Here is a 17,711-nt window from a genome sequence, read left to right as displayed (position 1 = left end):
AGGATAGGAAGAGAAACCCTTTGGGACAAGCCTCCAAGAGAAGATAAAGGCAGGTGCCTGGGCTGCGTCTGGGGACCATCGTGTCTAGACCCCTGGGGTGCTGGTTAGCCTGCAGCACGCAGGCCCTGGCCCCTCAGATCTCCTCAATCAGAAGCTCTGTGAGTGGGAGACAAGCTTTGCACGTTAACAGGCACTCCAGATGAGGCTGATGGCTCTGAAACATGCTTCAGTGGAACAGCAGGCAAGTAGTACCTTCAGAGGGTAACGTCTGTGAGCCAGTCATTGTAATATGGGCAGGAGGAGGGCATTTCTCACCATTTCAATGTGACTCCACCACAAATAGAGTGTCTTGCTTTGTCAGGGGCAGACCACTCTTGAGTTAGATTAATTCACCAGGAGAACTTACAAGACCCAGTACACAGGTTTATTACAGCAAAAGGGTTGCAAGCACAATCAGCAAAAGGAAGAGATCAAGGGGAAGCTCAAGAGAGAATCAGGCACAAGGTTCCAAGGGTCCTCACCCAGGGAGTCATTCCCCCAGCAAGGAGTTGTGACAACACATTCAAGATGCAGCCCAAATAGGGAAGCCCATTAAAGACTCAGTACCCTGCCAAGCAGGGTGGCTCACACCAGTAATCCCAGCACTTTGGGTGGCTAAGGCAGGAGGATCGTTTGAGCCCTGGAGTTTAAGACCAGCCTGAGCAACATGGCGAAATCCGATCTCTTGTCTCTACAAAAAAGTACAAAAATTAACCGGGGGTGGTGGAGTACAACTCGAGTCCCAGCTACTCCGGAGGCTGAGCAGGGAGGATCCTTTGAGCCTGGGAGGTCAAGGCTGCAATGAGACAAGACTGGCCACTGCACTTGAGCCTGGGCAACAGAACAATGTCCCCTCTCAAAAAAAAAGACTCAGAACTCAGAGTTTTTATTGGGGTTTGGTCACACAGCACCTCTGCCTGGCAAATACCCAAATTCCAGAATCTCAGAAGAAAAGAGACGCTCAGCATGGACTCTTCTGTTTGTATAATTTAGGAACAGTGAGTCACGCTTATCAGTCAGTTAATGGTGTACCCCTCCCAAAATCTGTTTCCAGACACCAGCCAAGGGCCAACCTTGCAAGCAGGACTTTCTAAAAAAAGCAGTTTCAGGTCGCCTGTGTTAACTCTTTTCTTTCTGCTCACTGGTCAAAACAATTACACAAGAGAAAGAAATGAGAGCTGTAAAAGGATACAGAAAATCACCATTACAGAGGAAACCTGAACAGCATGGGGTCAGGGGGACCCAGCCCAGTGCAGGTGAGAATCTGAGTATAACTTTTGACTCCTCTAAAACTTAACTTCCAACATCCTACTATTGACCAGAAGCCTTAGCAATAGCATAAACAGCCAAGTAACACATATTTTGTACATTATGTGTATTAGATACTGTATTCTTATAATAAAGAAAGCCAAAGAAAAAAATGTTATTAAGAAAATCATAAGGAAGAGAAAATATATTTGCTATTCATTAAGTGGAAGCGGATCGTCATCCAGTTCTTCATCCTCATGGTCTTCAAGTTGTGGAGGCTGAGGAGGAAGAGGAAGAGAAGGAGTTGGTCTTGCTGTCTCAGGAGTGGCAGAGGCAGACGAAAATCCAAGCATAGTGGACTCATGCCGTTCAAACTTAGGTTGTTCAAGGGTCAACTGTATTTTCAGGCAATTTGGTTGTTTACTAAAAAAAATAAGAGAATCAACTGAAATTGACTAAATTAAATTTACTATACATATCAAATACATTTAAAATAAATTCTTAAAGGCTGGGCACAGTGGCTCATGCCTATAATCCCAGCACTTTGGGAGGCTGAGGCAGGCAGATCACTTGAAGTCAGGAGTTTGAGACCAGCCTGGCCAACAGGGTAAAACCCCGTCTCTCCCAAAAACATAAAAAATTAGCCGGGTGTGTTGGTGCACACCAGTTACTCAGGACGCTGAGGCAGGAGAGTCACTTGAACCCAGGAGGCAAAGGTTGCAGTGAGCTGAGATGGTGCCACTCAGCTTCAGGCTGGATGGCAGAGCAAGACTCCATTTCCAAAACAAAACAAAAAATTATTATTAGAACAACTGGTTTATAACCCCATCCCAGGTTCTGAAACACAGAAGGTCGTAGCCAGTGTAACTTTGAACCAAGTTAGAAGTTTTCTTGTTATGTGGGTCTGGACATTCTGATGACCTAATTGAGATGAAGTTTCGTGATTAAAAGTCAACAAAGGACCTTTGATTCTCTAAGAGAAACTAAAGAAGCTGTGAGGCCCATGCAGGCACAATCAGCAGAGGCAGTTTTTAAAGCTAGAGAGGCCCATGCCTCAGCCCTTCACCCAGGCCATCCTTCCTTCAGAGGCCTGTGAAGGGCTCCAGTGATGTGCTCATGTGTCCCCCTATGTTGTGGAAAATTTGCAAAAATTGTAGATTTTAACTGCAGTCAATGAGGACTACTCTCTTTTATTTTGACTTTAACTTCCTCACACTTCCCATCTTGCCTAGTGGCATTGGAGCAGGGTTTCTGCACGCCCGTGGTCAGCAGTAGGGATGGGCAGTAAGGCATTCCTGGGAGCCACCCAGACCGGACAGCCAGCAGCAACTGACTGCACAGAAGTGACTGCAAACCACTGAATTCAAATTGAATGAGTCCCCCGCTCTCATCAAGGCCTGCAACGTGACTAAACATTTTTTTAATGTCTCTAAAATGGATTTTCACAGACAGAAATGAGAAACCTGAACACAAATAAAAAGCAAAATGTTTATTCAAAATCTTCTTACATCTTAAATATGCCATTATGACTGTAATTGAAAGATGTTTTGGAACATAATTACATATTCCCAATTTGGACACATATAAAAAGGATTTTCTTTGCTCATCTTTAAGCTTATTTGTTAAGAAAGTAAGAGAAAACCCATATACAAAATTAATGGATTATGAAATAAAAGCAACAATTAGAAGCAAAGAAATTGTTGAAAATTATTTCATTATCAAGAAGGAAATTGTAACTAAAAGAAATTTCAGGCTGGGCATGGGGGCTCATGTCTATAATCTCAGGACTTTGGGAGGCCAAGGGGGATGGATCATGAGGTCAGTAGATGGAGACCATCCTGACTAACACGGTGAAACCCCATCTCTACTAAAAAATACAAAAAAGAGGCCAGGTGCGGTGCGTCACTCCTATAATCCCAGCATTTTGGGAGGCCGAGGCGGGTGGATCATGAGGTCAAGAGATCGAGACCATCCTGGTCAATATGGTGAAACCCCATCTCTACTAAAAATACAAAAATTAGCTGAGCATGGTGGTGCGCGCCTGTAGTCCCAGCTACTCGGGAGGCTGAGGCAGGAGAATTGCTTGAACCCAGGAGGCACAGGTTGCGGTAAGCCGAGATCACACCATTGCACTCCAGCCTGGGTAACAAGAGTGAAACTCTGTCTCAAAAAATATATATACAAAAAAGAAAAATTAGCCGGGCGTGGTGGCATACATTTGTAGTCTCAGCTACTCAGGAGGCTGAGGCAGGAGAATCCCTTGAACCCAGGAGGCAGAGGTTGCAGTGAGCTGAGATCACACCACTGCACTCCAGCCTGGGCGACAGACTCCATTAAAAAAAAAAAAAAAGAAAAGAGAAAGAGAAAGAAAAAGAGAGAGAAATTTGAGACTATTCGAAAAGCAATAATTCATTAAATAAGAAGAAATAGCTCTCCAGAAGAAGTGATGGATTATAATTATTAGGCTCTTGTGTTATTTTATAATTCAATTGGTTAAAAAAGAAGAAGAAAAATGCATCGCTGAATTCACTGGAAAAATATTTAAATTTTGTGCTGATTTGACACAAAATAATGGCGTTGGCATAAATAACATAAAACTCCTAACACATCACACAACTAGAGACACATCAGTGACAAACTGGCGGATAAGTTCTGCCAAAATAAAAAGTAGTTAACATTAGTCATTGCACAAGACAAGAAAACCTTGAACTCACCAGTATAAGGAATTTACTGCTTGAATAAACATTAAAAGAGAAAAAAAATAATTTCTAATGATTCAAATGCTCACCCAGTGTGCTTATTTCACAAATGAGAATTTCAGTAAGGTGACTGCTTTTAAAATTAATATGGAGAAATAATTGATTCAATAGCTTTCAATAAATACAAATCACAGTTAGAAGATTAAACAGTAATTCCCAATAGAAAAAAGAAAAACTACTTAGAAATAAACTCAACAAGAAACTATTAAGATCTATATGAAATTAAAACTTTAAAATGTTACTACTGGGGCCAGGTGCAGTGGCTCACGCCTGTAATCCCAGAACTTTGGGAGGCCGAGGTGGGCAGATCACCTCAAGTCAGGAGTTCAGAACCAGCCTGGCCAACATGGTAAATCCTCTGTTTACTAAAGATACAAAAATTAGCCAGGTGCAATGGCGGGCGCCTGTAATCACAGCTACTCAGGAGGCTGAGGCAGAAGAATTGCTTGAGATCACGGCCATTGCACTCCAGCGTGGGTGACAGAGCGAGACCCCAACTCAAAAAAAAAAAGGTAGTTACCACTGGACACATAAAAAAAATCCTGAGCAAATAAAAAGGCATATCATATTAATGGAGTGGGAAATGGGAAACACCATAAATGTCATTTCTCCCTAACTTACTCCATTAGTAAATACCCCATAAATAAACTATCCCAATAAAATAATGAGATTTTTAAACTAGATAAGCTGATCCTAAAATTCATATGTGGACATATACAAGCAAAGTAATCAGGAAACTTCTGAAAAAGAAGAGTAATAATGGGTCATCCTGGACAAACATTTGACAGTTTACAACTAATCGTTGAAATGGTATTGATGAGAAATACACAGGCAGATAAGTGGGACAGAATAAAAAGCCCATAAATAAACACAAGCCTAAGTGATAATTTAGTATATGAAAAGGACAGCACTTCAAATCAGTGCATAAAAGATGGTGTTAGAACAATTCGATAACCATCTGGGGGAGGGAAATGAAGTTGAATTCACACCTCACATCTTACACCAGGATACATTTAACATGGATTTAAACTTTTAATATAAAAAATTAAATCAAAAGTGTTAGAATACTTGATGGGCTATTTTAAAAATAATCTTGGTGTTTAAAAAAAAATCTAAGTACAAAACACAGCAGAAGTCACAAATAAAAAGACTGATCCAATCAACTACATACATTTTTTTTTAAAAGTTTGTAGGGCAAACCAACATAAATAAATCTAAAAGACAAATGACAAACTAGAAAATATATTTGCAATTCACATCACTAGCAGAGAGCTAATTTGGAGTAATATATAAAAAGTAAAGTAAGAAAAAAAAAACCGTAACTCAATAGGACAAATAGGAATGTGTGTCCAACTTTGGACACATCCACCTGAGGCCCATCTGGCAGTTACTGAAATGTGTCACAGGGGCAAGCAACCAAAGGGAAAGAATCATCAGAAAGCAACAGAAACACAAGTGTTTCATCCCTGATGAAACAGTCTTCCCAAGGCTATTTATACTGCATCATCTTCAAAAGGTCGCCAGGCACTGGATGACTTCATCTATTTATCTTGATTGAGCACAAGGTCCAAGTCCTGCTTGTGGCAGTGGCTGCAGTCCCTGTCCCACACTCACCCCCGAGACAGCCATGTTCCTGCTTATGGCCGGGTCTGCCCACCCCGCTCCACCCTACACTCACCTGGAGGAGGGAGGGGCCAGGGAGGCCTGCCACTTCTGTCAAGACAACCTCCCACGCAGGGTCACAGCAGCAGGCAGCTAGCTTAAATTGTGGTATTTACAACCAAATGAAAGCGGGAAGGAGTCAAGTGGAGATCACTGGAAGTAAACACTGCAAAACCTCCAAAACCAGGAGCCGGGAGGCACATTTTCTTTGGGAATAGGCCAACTATTTGTTCCTTTGGTGAGTGTGGGGTTTATTTAACTAGAAAAAGAGAGCCTGATTTAATTGTGTGCATGCACGTGTGTGTACATTTACACACAGAAGGGGGTGGTAACGGGGCTCCTCCAGCTAGTCAGAGTTTCTGCTCTCTTTTGTCAGAAAACAGGCCAACACTGTGAAGCCAAAGTCAGTTACTGAACATGGGTGTGCTCTTCCTCTTTATTTGCATTTCTGGAAAGGAAGGGGAGAACGGGCATAAATAACCATTGTTACATCTGCTCTGACCCGGTAGGCACTAGGCCAATGGATGTTTAAAGCAACAGCCCTCTCTCTGTAAGAAACACATTTTTATTGCAGCCCAGTCCACACACACACACATGCATACACATATTTACACAGAGTTCATGAAAATGATGTTAATCATTACTACATGTGAGGCACTCTGATATTTTCTATTTTATTTCTTATGTCTGTTTTTTTTTTTATTTTTTAGAGACAGGTTTTTGCTCCATCTCCCAGACTAGTATGCAATGGTGTGATCATAGCTCACTGCAAACTCAAACTCCTGGGCTCGAGCGATCCTCCTGTGTCAGCCTCCCTAGTAGGTAGAACTACCTGTGTGCGCTGTGCACCAATACACTCAATTAAATTTTATTTTTTATCTTTTTTTTTGTAGATACAGAGATCAATACATTATCCAGGCTGGTCTCAAGATCCTGGCATCAAGGGATCCTCCCACCTCAGCCTCCCAAAGTGCTGGATATAGGCATGCACCGCCATGCCCAGCCTGTATCTTTTTTTTTTTTTTTAACTGAGACTAAGTCTTGCTCTGTCACCCAGGCTGGAGTGCCGTGGCATAATCTCAGCTCACTGCAATCTCTGCCTCCTGGGTTCGAGCAGTTCTCCCAGTCAGCATCCCAAGTGGCTGGCATTACAGGCACGCACCACCACGCCTGGCTAATTTAGTGTATTTTTAGTGGAAAAGGGGTTTTGCCTTATTGGCCAAGCTACTCTCGAACTCCTGACCGCAAGGGATCCGTCCCCTCAGCTTCCCAAAGTGCTGGGATTAAAGGTGTGAGCCATCACGCCCAACCAAATTTTTTAATTGTGGTCTAACATATCATAATAAATTCACAATCCCAAATGTAAAGCTTGATGGTTTTTTAAGGGCTTTTTATTTTATAACCAACTTTATTAAGATATGATTTATATACCACAGAATTCACCCATTTAAAGTGTACACAGCTCAGTAGATTTTCATACATTTCCAGAGTTGTACCATTATTATCACAGTCTAATTGAGAACATTTTCATCACCCCATAATAAAATGTTATACTCATTATCTATTCTAAATTTTTTTACATGCAGTCATAATGAAATGAAATCTACTTGATTCATGGGTCAGAACTGAGAACTGTAAAATCAGTGCAGCTGTTTCACTGAAATGTCTCATTTATTCCTCACTAGACCTCAAAAGCAGGTGTTAACTATGCCCAGGTCACAGTACCGAGAGGCAGAGAGATACATAACGTGTCCAGGGTCACATACTCATAAGTGACAGAACTGAAAGTCCAAGCCAGTCCTCCAGGCGCCCTTTGGAGTTCTTCCAGTGGCACTGAGACAGCAAGAGCCACTGTCTGTCCCCGGAAGGGTGAATGCTGCAGTCACAAAAGCAGGCCCCACGCATATCCTCGCACTGCTGGGAGCCACTGGCCATGGTCAGCAGGGTGATCTCACTGCGCAAAACTGGTTACAATCAGAAATGCTGCCAGACGACCTGTGCTCAGAGCTCAGCAATGAGATTCATAACTGGGCTGAGCTGGGGTGACGCTTAGCACAGCAGGATTCGGAAGATGACTTTGAGAAGCAAACTCGTAACAAAAGGCCTTCGGGAATAATGCTGCCTCGAATTCTTTTTTTTTTTTTTTTTTTTCTGTGCCTGGCAGGGAAAGAATTTTAAGAACAAAATAACTATGGTTAGTTGCAAAAATTAACAAGAAGAATTTATGAGTCTGTGGGAAGAGGTACCTGGGTTTGTTTTTTTTTTTTTTTTTTTTTTTGAGGGAAAAAGAGAAGAAGGGGAAAAAAAGAAAAAGAGGGAAAAAGGAATATTACTTCATTCCTAAAATGGGTTTCAATAATGGCCGATAAATATTTTGAGTGTTTCAAGTGGTTAATGCATATTTTATGTGTTTAAAATGGAGACCTCTATTGTGTTTATTTGTTCTGGCTCTGAGTTCAAGTCCTGGATATCGTTATCAATTTGTTGTCTTGTTGAATCTAAATCTCATTATGTGTCTTATGTATCTGGGTGTTAAGATCTCTTATTGTTACATTAATCCTTTACCCTTGCATCCTTGTAGCTTTGAAATCTATTTTATTAAGTGTGAGAATTGCAACTCCTGCTTTTTATTTATTTATTTTTGCTCTCCATTTGGTTGGTGAGTTTTTTTCCATCCCCTTGTTTTGAGTCTTTGTATATCTTTAGATATATCGTTAGGTTTTGTGGATAATGTATATTTTGTGTGTTTAAAATGGAGAGCTCTATTGAGTTTATTTGTTCTGGATCTTAGTACCAGTCCTGGATATTGTTATCAATTTTCTGTCTCGTTGAATCTAAATCTCATTATGGGTCTTATGTATCTGGGTGTTAAGATCTCTTATTATTACATTAATCCTTTTATCCTTGTATCCTTGTAGCTTTGAAATCTATTTTGTCAAATGTGAAAATTGCAATTCCTGCTTTTTATTTATTTATTTTTGCTCTCCATTTGGTTGGTACTTTTTTTTTTCCAACCCTTTATTTTGATTCTATGCATATCTTTGGATATACTGTTAGATTTTGTCTGTATCTTTTGATTGGGAGATTTGGTCGATTTAAATTTAGTGTTGCTGCCGTTTGATATTAACTGGCTATTTTGTCCTTTTGTTGATAAAAATTCTTCTTTGTGTTAATGCTCTTTACTTTTTGGTGTATTTTTAGATAGGGTCATACTGGTTGTTCCTTTCTGTGTATAGTGCTTCTTTTAGAAGTTCTTGTAAAGCAGGCCTGGTGGTAATAAAATCTCTGAGTACTTGCTTGTTCCTAAAAAATTTTATTTTTCCTTCAAATGTAAAGCTTAAATTGGCAGGATATGAAATTCTGGGCTGAAAGTTCTGTTGATTAAGTATATTGAATATTGGCCCCCACTCTCTTCTAGCTTGTAGGGTTTCCGTTGAGAGATCTGCTGTAAGCCTAATAGGTTTACCTTTATGGGTAACTTGATCTTTCTCTCTGGCTGCCCTTAATATTTTCTCCTTCGTTTCGATCTTGGTGAATCTAACGATTATGTGCCTTGGGGTTGGTCTTCTTGAGGAATATCTTTGTGGTGTTCTCTGTATTGCCTGGGGTTGAATAGTGTCCTGCTTTGCTAAATTAGGAAAATTTTCCTGGATAATGTCCTGGAGAGTATTTTCCAGCTTGAATTCATTCTCTCCGTCACATTCAGGTACACCAATCAAGCATATATTAGGTCTTTTCACATAGTCCCATATTGCTTGGAGACTTTGCTCATTCCTTTTTATCCTTTTTTCTCTATTCTTGTCTTGTTGTTTTGTTTCATTGAGTTGATTTTCGACCTCTGATACCCTTTCTTCTGCTTGATCTATTCGGCTGTTTAAGCTTGTACATGTTTCACTAAGTTCTCGTGTTGTATTTTTCAACTCCATAAGTTCATTTGTATTCCTCTCTATATTGTCTATTCTTTTCAACATTTCATCGAACTTTTTTCCAAATTCTTAGTTTCTTTACATTGGGTTAGAACAAGTTCCTTTAACTCCCAGAAGTTTCTTATCATCCACCTTTTAAAGCCTACTTCAGATAATGGAACACAGTCCTTTTCCATCAGGGCTTGTTCCGTTACCGATGAGTCCTTTTCCATCAGGGCTTGTTCGGTTGCTGATGAGTCCTTTTCCATCAGGGTTTGTTCTGTCGCTGATGGGTTCTGATTCTGAGTATACTCGGCCTTCTTAGGCTGTTTTTTCCCCTTCATTGTAGATGAACCGCCTTTCTGATTAGTTTTCTGAGTCAACGTCCAACTTACTGATTCCCAGTGTTGGGATCCGAGCAACCCACTGTGGCGGCCTAAATAGCAGCGGTAAGACTGATGGTGCTCTTCTGACCGGGAATCTCTGGTCTGGCTTCCCTCTTGAGTCCGCAACAAGCGGCTCTGACTTCCCGGAGCTCCAAACTCCGGTCAGTAGGGGAAGCAGTCCCGTTGGCTCTGCGTGAAGAGCTGCTGTGCCGAGACGCCGGCAAAACCGCTGCGGCGGCCACAAGAGTTGCGCTGGCGACCCGTGGGGCTCCTCCTCTGGGAATCGGCTGATCAGTGAGTGACGAAAATTCGTCTAAAAGTGTGGTGTCGTCTCGTTCTCTGGGCTTTCACTGGGAGCTACAATCCTGAGCTGTTAGTGGTCGGCCATCTTGGATCGATCTCTGCTGCCTCGAATTCTATAAACGTGCAACAGATGACCACATTTCAGAAGCTGCAAACCATTGCAAGGATATATGGATATTTTCACAGCATTAAACTATTGTTATCAAGTGAAACTTAGAGAATTTCAATGACATGCATCCCAAATTCCTGCAGAACAATTGTACAGCCTGCTGTAGTGAAGTGCAGATGAAAAGTTCGTGTCTTCTCTCATATCCCAACCTCTCAAGTGGTGGAAAGGGGTGCGTGTGCGTGTGTGCAGTGTGTTTATGTATAGATGGGTATGTTTGTGCGTGTGTGCAGTGTGTTTATGTATAGATGGGTATGTTTGTGTGTGTGTAGAGTGTGTTTATGTATAGATGGGTATGTTTGTGTGTGTGTAGAGTGTGTTTATGTATAGATGGGTATGTTTGTGTGTGTGTAGAGTGTGTTTATGTATAGATGGGTATGTTTGTGTGTGTGTGTAGAGAGTGTGTTTATGTATAGATGGGTATGTTTGTGTGTGTGTGTAGAGTGTGTTTATGTATAGATGGGTATGTTTGTGTGTGTGTAGAGTGTGTTTATGTATAGATGGGTATGTTTGTGTGTGTGTAGAGAGTGTGTTTATGTATAGATGGGTATGTTTGTGTGTGTGTGTAGAGTGTGTTTATGTATAGATGGGTATGTTTGTGTGTGTGTGTAGAGTGTGTTTATGTATATGTGTTTAGTTTGTAAGCACAAGTGTGTCTATGCATATATTTTTGTGCATGTGTGTGCATGTGTTTGAGTGTGCATATGTTTGTGTATATTTGTGTGCATGCTTGGGTTGTGTTTGTGTTTGTGTGTGTCTGAATATATGAGTGTGTTTATGTTTATGTGTGTGTTTGAGTGTGTGTGTCTGAGTATATGAGTGTGTTTGTTTATGTGTGTGTGAGTGTGTGTGTCTGAGCGTGTGTGCATGTGTGCACGCATGTATGTGTTTGAGTGTGCATGTGCGTGTGTGTGTGTGTGTGTGTGTGTGTGTGTGTGTGTTGCAACAGCAGCCGGGTGTTGCAGGGCAGAAGTTTCAGATGCATGGAATGGCGAAGGCGCTGGCCAGCCTTCCACTGCACGTGCTATTTAATATGCATATCTGACTCCCACCACTTGGCTTGTTGGGTGGTAGAGGAGAGTAAAGGTCATCAGGAGAAGACAGTATACTAGAAATGAGTGTTTTTCCTTCCAGTCCAGCCCTATCCTGTTTCTACATACCCCTAAGTTATGAAATCAGGTTCCCCTTAGAGATCGTTTCCTGTTATGTAAGTAGGATGTATGTATTTGTTCAACAAGCCTTGCCTGAGCACCTTCAGCTGGAACAGACAGCACAAACTGTCATTTTCTCCCAGAAACTCCCTACTGGTCGGCATCTGGCATCCTGTCTGAGATGCTCATGAACACACACTACCAACTTGGATGCTAGGGAAGAGCTGGAGTTTGCCCAAGAGCTGTGCCAAAGAACCAGAAACCCTACTCCCAGTCTGAACACGGCTGTGCCTTGAACTCATGTAAGCTGACATCGCTTTATTGCCCAATCAAACCCAGGATTGGGGCCCCGTGGAATAGCAGGGGCGGTAGGCGCAGAGCAGTGGAGCAAGCATCTGATGGGTCAGAGTGAGCGCCTCGCCAGAGTTGGGTGTGGCTTTGTCACCTACCATTCTAGGATAGGCTTGACGTGTTTCATGGCCTCCTTCACAGCTATGGGGGCTCCCTCTGTAAGATGCAGTGCAGGGTTAAGGGGTGCGGATTGATCCCAAAACAGAACAGAGCTGGTCTTGATAGAGGTTGGACTTCCCTAGAGCACAGGATGTTGACACTGAAAAGCAGTCACAGGGCAGGGGTGCAGTTCAGGGCAGGTGGGCCCAGGTCAGCAGCAGTTCATGACCAGCATCCTCAGCAACCTCTGATCCCAGTGACAGCATGACCAGTCTCCCCTAGGAAATGGGTTCCTTTGAACTTTTCAAAGGTATGAAGGAGAGCCTCCCTTTTTATGAGTTCTGCTGCAGGCAGAGGAAGTGGCTGTGTGCAGAGAGAGCAATTAGAGGCAAAGGTTGGCAAGGTGCTCTCTGGCCAGGCATGCTGCAGCCTGCCAGGGATGGACGGGGCGTGGGCCAAGGCTCTAGTGCCCTCCTGTGGAATCTGGGTGGGGGAGGGGCTCCTGGACAAAAGCAGGAAGCCACTCCAAGGCATCCCCATTTGGGATAAGTCCGCTTTGACCCCACTAGCCGCAGTACTCTGGAAGACAGAGGCTCGGTCCAGCTCCCCATTCGTTAGGTGTTGTGAGAAGCCTCTAAGCAGCACCAGTATCAATTCTGGTGGTGGGACATGGTTAGTTCATTTTTCGGCAGCGAGGCCGGGTCCCCAAAGGCCTTATCACATCCTAAAGCCGCATTGCTTTCCTGCAGGGATCTGCCCAAGATTCACACATGATGTGATACATCCCACCAGGTGGACACCCCTTCCAGTTGCCCAGGACTGAGTGTCCTCCTGGGAGGCAGGACTTTCAGGGCTAAAGCCCGAGCAAACCCGTCACCCAACTCACATGACCCTTATCCCCCCACAGAGAGACCCAGGCCTTCAAAGAAAACAAACTAAGCTACCCCTGTGGACAGAAGGCCTCTAGACCAGCCCTCCAGGTGCAAGACAGACCCAGAAGCATTTGAAGATTAGAGGTATGGAGCCTTCCAGACCTGTCCCCAACCAAATCTCTGGTGCTAAGCCAGGCCTGGATGGTCCCCCAAGCCAGGCTGAGCTGAGCCTGGGCACTGAGCCCCACTCTCCTCTAAGCCAGCTGAGGTTGTGTCCCCGTCCCACCCACCCGCCCTCTCTGGGGTCCCAGGTCCCTACAGCAACCCTTTTCCCAGCTGCCCAGGTAGGTGCTCAGGTATGGTGAGTATGCATGCCACCCAGGGTGATGTCCACATGGCACTGCCAGTTCTGTGCATTGGGCTATAAAGAACACTCTCGTGGAGTTTATTTTTGTTATGTCTCTCAGCCCTGGTCGGGTGGCGTGGGGTAGAGGGTGGGTGCAGTGTGAGCTAATTATGGCTAATTTTGCTTCTGCTGACCAAGAGACTAGATGAGGTTCACAGAGTGCATCTGAAAAGCTGAGGGGAAGTGGAATGGCATTTCCACTGGCCTTTTCATCCTATGAGTGCCCCAGCCTCCCCTCTGGGTATCCCAGCCCTATGCAAACGGAGGCTTCCTCGTACCTGCAGGCATTGGTGTCAGGCCTGGGAAATGAAGAGCAGGGAGAAAAAGTGGGTCGGAAGGGAGAAGAAAAGGCGGTGGATGGTGAGGAGAGAGACAAGAGGGGGCCCCGAAGTAGCCTCAGTGCCCCAAGTGATGATGCTCCCCATTTCCTAAGTACCCCAGCAGCTAAGAGCTCTGCATCTATCGGCCACATGCTGACTTCCCAACATCTCTAGGGGCCAGGCTGGATTCTGCCCCATTTTTAAGTAAAAAGAAAGTGCCTCAGGGAAGCTGAGCAATGTACCCACAGTAACACAGCTGTCAGTCTCACCACAGGGAGGTGTGACTGCAAAGCTCTCAGCAGCGATAAGATACAGCTTTCTGTCTTTTAAACTTCTGTTTGCAGAAGTACCCGGTGAATCTCCATGCCAAGGAAGCTTTCTATCCTCCTAAACTGAAAGATTACAGGTACTGAACTCATTAACAGAAGCACCTGGAGAGTCAAACCCTCGCCTGAAAGCCGGGAACGGCTGATGCGCGCCCCCTGCCGGCTGTTTCGAAAACAATCAAATAACGTGAGGCTGGCAGTGTGGACAGGGACGCTTCACAAAGAAACGAGAAAACGGCAGCCATGCTGAGACTGTGCTGGGTTTGGAATATGCAATTCTGGAGACGAGAGAGAAAAGACAGGAGCAATTCAAAACGGCCGGTTCCCTAAAGGAATATTTGAGAGAGTGGTTCTGGAATGCAAATGGTCTTTCAGCTTGAAAATGTGCAGTGGCTGGTAGATTGACAGAGCCTGAATTCAGAACACAAAGAAAAGACGAGAAATGAAATGTAGTCCTTGACTAAAAATAGAAACAGTCACAAAAGCCATACATAGACAGACACATAGAAGATGTTGACGAAAACAATATTTGAGTGCTTACTAGGGGCCAAGCACCATTCTAAGAGCTTTACCTTTATTATCTCATCTAATCGTCATAATGATCTCCGAAATGATACTAATTTATCAGATGTGGAAAGTAGGGCATACAGATGTAAAGCAACTTGTGCAAGACCAAACAGCTAGAAAATAGCAGAGCTGGGATAGATACAGCAAACAAAAGGCAGGTGGAAAATGGATTACAAGTTGCCCTTATCCAAGGTGTTTGCAGTGCAGTGGCGTGTGCCTGTAACCCCAACTCCTTGAGAGGTTGAGCTCAGGAGTTTGAATCCAGCCTGGGCAACAGAACTAGACCCCTCCCCCCCGCCCATCTCTAAAAAACAAAAAAAGTGCCAGGCATGGTGGCTCACACCTGTTATCCCAACACTTTAGAAGGCCAAGGTGGGAAGATCACTTGAGCCCGGGAGTTCAAGACTGGCCTGGACAACATAGCAAGATCTCCCCAATCCACATCTCTACAAAATTTTTTTAAAAATTAGCCAGGCATGGTGGTGCACCTGCAGCCCCAGCTACTCAGGAGACTGAGGCGGGAGGATCGCTTGACCCCAGGATGTTGAGGCTGCAGTGATCACACCACTGCATTCAGTCTTGGTGACAGAGTGAGACCCTGTCTCAAAAATAAATAAATAAATATGCTTGGGACCAGAAATAATTCCAGTTGAGATTTTTTTAAATATATGAGATATATTCCAAAGACAAAATTTTAAAAAAGATATGTAATGAGGTAACTCGAAGATGGAACCCAAGTCTAAAGACAAAATTTGTTTATGCTTTATATATAAATTCTTATAAACACAGCCTCCAGGTAATTTTATACAATATTTTAATAATGTTGTGCATGGCCAGGCACGGTGGTTCATGCCTGTAATCCCAGCACTTTGGGAGGCCAAGGCGGGTGATCATGACATCAAGAGATCAAGACCATCCTGGCCAACATGATGAAACCCCGTCTCTACTAAAAACACAAACATTAGCTGGGCATGGTAGCGCACACCTGTAATCCCAGCCACTGGGGAGGCTGAGGCAGGAGAATCGCTTGAACCAGGGAGTCAGAGGTTGCTGTGAGCAAAGATCGTGCCACTGCACTCCAGTCTGGCAACAGAGGGAGTATCTTAAAAAATAAATAATAAATAAATAACCTGCCTGACGTAAAGTCTTGAATACTTTTTGACTGTGATTTGTCACGTGACGTTAAGTGTGGAATTTGCTACTTGTGGCATGATATTGCTGCTCAAAAAGCTTTGGATTTTAGAGCATTTTTGATTTTGGATTTTCAGATTAGGGATACTCCACCTGCCTGTACTGCGGGAACAAATATGCTGCCTTCCGGCGTGTGGGAAGTGACAGTGGTTTCCAGGAGTGATGAGGTATTTGAGCTGCCCGTTGCTCCTTTTTATATTCCCATTCCCCCTGGAACCAAAACAAACAAACCAGCCAAGCATTTGTAAGGCTGATGGCTAAGGTGGTGTGTGGCCACAGTAACGAAGTCCAGCCAACTCCCACTCCCGGAACGGGAATGTCTGACCCCTGCACCATGAAAAAACATCACCTCACCTCCTGAGCTGAGTAGCCGCAGAGACAAAGAGGGTAAGGAAGGGAAAGAACCTTAGGCTTGGGGCTATTTCCTATAGTTGTGGTTTTTAACAGGAGCTGGCATTCCTAGGCAGACAAGAATGCAAATTGGCCAAGGTACAGAGGCGCCTGAATCCTGTTCCTCAGACCCCAGGAGCCGCCCGAAGGTCATATTTCCCACGTCAAAGATGCCATTGTCACTGCTTGCCTAACAGAAGTGGGTGAGTGAAGGGGGCAACGTTCCCTACGGCTGACCTCAGTGTGGCTCTAGTTCCTCCATGCCTGCTGGAGCATGGAGCTGAAGAGATGGAGGGAAATAACTGCGCAGCTTTTGGAGTCAATGGCGGGTGTTCTTGCATTATGGAGGGGCGCCGAAGACTCCCTGGACCCCAAGTCTCCACCCCAGTTAGAGGGAGGAGTTGATAAACTGGGGATGGCTGCAGGGAGTAAGTTTCAACCTGAACACTGAAAATCGGCCTGGGGATCTTGGCAGGGCTTTAGCCCTCACATCTGCCTTCGGGTGAGGGACTTCCAGCTGACCTTCTGACAGTGTCCCCCAGTGTTATGTAAGGGCAGAGTTAAGCTTTTGGCAGCAGGCAGGAGCACAGAAGTGCCAGGGACATTCTGTTAACAAAGCACAAAGGGGAGAAGGAAGGAACAGGCCATTCTTGTCCACCGTGCAGACTGAGCTCCATTGTGTTGATCTGACATGACAGGATCTGTTTCATTAAAAATTCCCTCATCACCACCAGTGTCAAAGTCAAATCCCTCCCAAGGCCAGAACCCAGGCCCCACTATGGAGCCAGGATTCTGCAGCTCTCCAGTCTGTGGATGAAGCCTAAAGCTCCAGCGAAAACCCAACCGCCTGGATCTGCAAGCTGTGGGGAGGGCAGGCCATTTGGCCACAACCCACCCACTCGAGGAATCGCTCCTTTCCACTTGTCTGGGCATAGTGGGAAGGAACGCCTCCAGAAACCAGCAGGGAAGGAGTCTGCGGGGCTCCACCGTGCCGGTGATTTATGGAAGCCTTTCAGGGCCAGAATGACACCATCCACCTACTTCCTGCTAATTCATATTCTCAGAGCTTTAAATCATGGTGACAGCCCCTCCAGGTGCTCTGATCAGTCAAGGACTTCCAGGACCCCGAGGACCAGGGCACCCCACAGCTGCACTGCAGGTTACGCCCCCACCCGCCCCAAACCCATCCCAGCTCCTGCTGCTCTAGGCCCTCAGCTCAATCAGATAATCCACGGAGATGTGACCTTCTTTTCACTGATTTAGAAGCTCTCTCAACTGAAAAAATTACAGAAGTTAGAAAAAATAATTGACATTGTGACTCACCCCACCTCCTTCTATTGCTAAGCTGCAAAGTAAACACCTCCTACTGTAAACAGAATTCACCCTAAATCACTAAGATCTTTTGTTTAACAAATTCTGCGACACCACTGCAATATTGCTGGGCAGGAGGAATTTTCTGATTGCCCAAAGCATTTTGAGTGCCCATTATTTCCACCCCACCTTTAAATGTGGGACCAAACCTTTGAAGTATACTGCCTCTTGCAAAAAAAAAAAAAAAAAAAGGAAGAAA

At 44.3% G+C, this 17,711-nt stretch overlaps 2 long non-coding RNA genes across 3 annotated transcripts; one reads left to right on the top strand and one right to left on the bottom strand.

Annotated features, from left to right (window-relative positions):
* Positions 1 to 405: 405 nt before the first annotated feature.
* Positions 406 to 6,100, bottom strand: LOC118149465 (uncharacterized). The gene is made up of 2 exons (XR_004736907.3): positions 5,725 to 6,100; positions 406 to 1,710 (listed from the first exon to the last, which is right to left on the bottom strand). It is a non-coding gene; the product is annotated as an uncharacterized LOC118149465 (long non-coding RNA).
* LOC103789231 (uncharacterized) lies at positions 5,641 to 15,704 on the top strand. 2 transcript variants are annotated; one of them, XR_615382.5, is made up of 4 exons: positions 5,641 to 5,946; positions 11,763 to 11,921; positions 12,977 to 13,085; positions 14,012 to 15,704. It is a non-coding gene; the product is annotated as an uncharacterized LOC103789231 (long non-coding RNA). The 2 variants fall into 2 exon arrangements; XR_001908338.5 differs by lacking the exon at positions 5,641 to 5,946 and adding an exon at positions 7,697 to 7,902.
* The last annotated feature ends 2,007 nt before the right edge of the window (positions 15,705 to 17,711 follow it).

This window comes from Callithrix jacchus, chromosome 19, assembly GCF_049354715.1.
Source record: "Callithrix jacchus isolate 240 chromosome 19, calJac240_pri, whole genome shotgun sequence".
NCBI classification, from domain to species: Eukaryota; Metazoa; Chordata; class Mammalia; order Primates; family Cebidae; genus Callithrix; species Callithrix jacchus.
The sequence above is the reverse complement of the archived record's forward strand: the minus strand, read 5'-3'. Positions and strand labels throughout refer to the sequence as shown.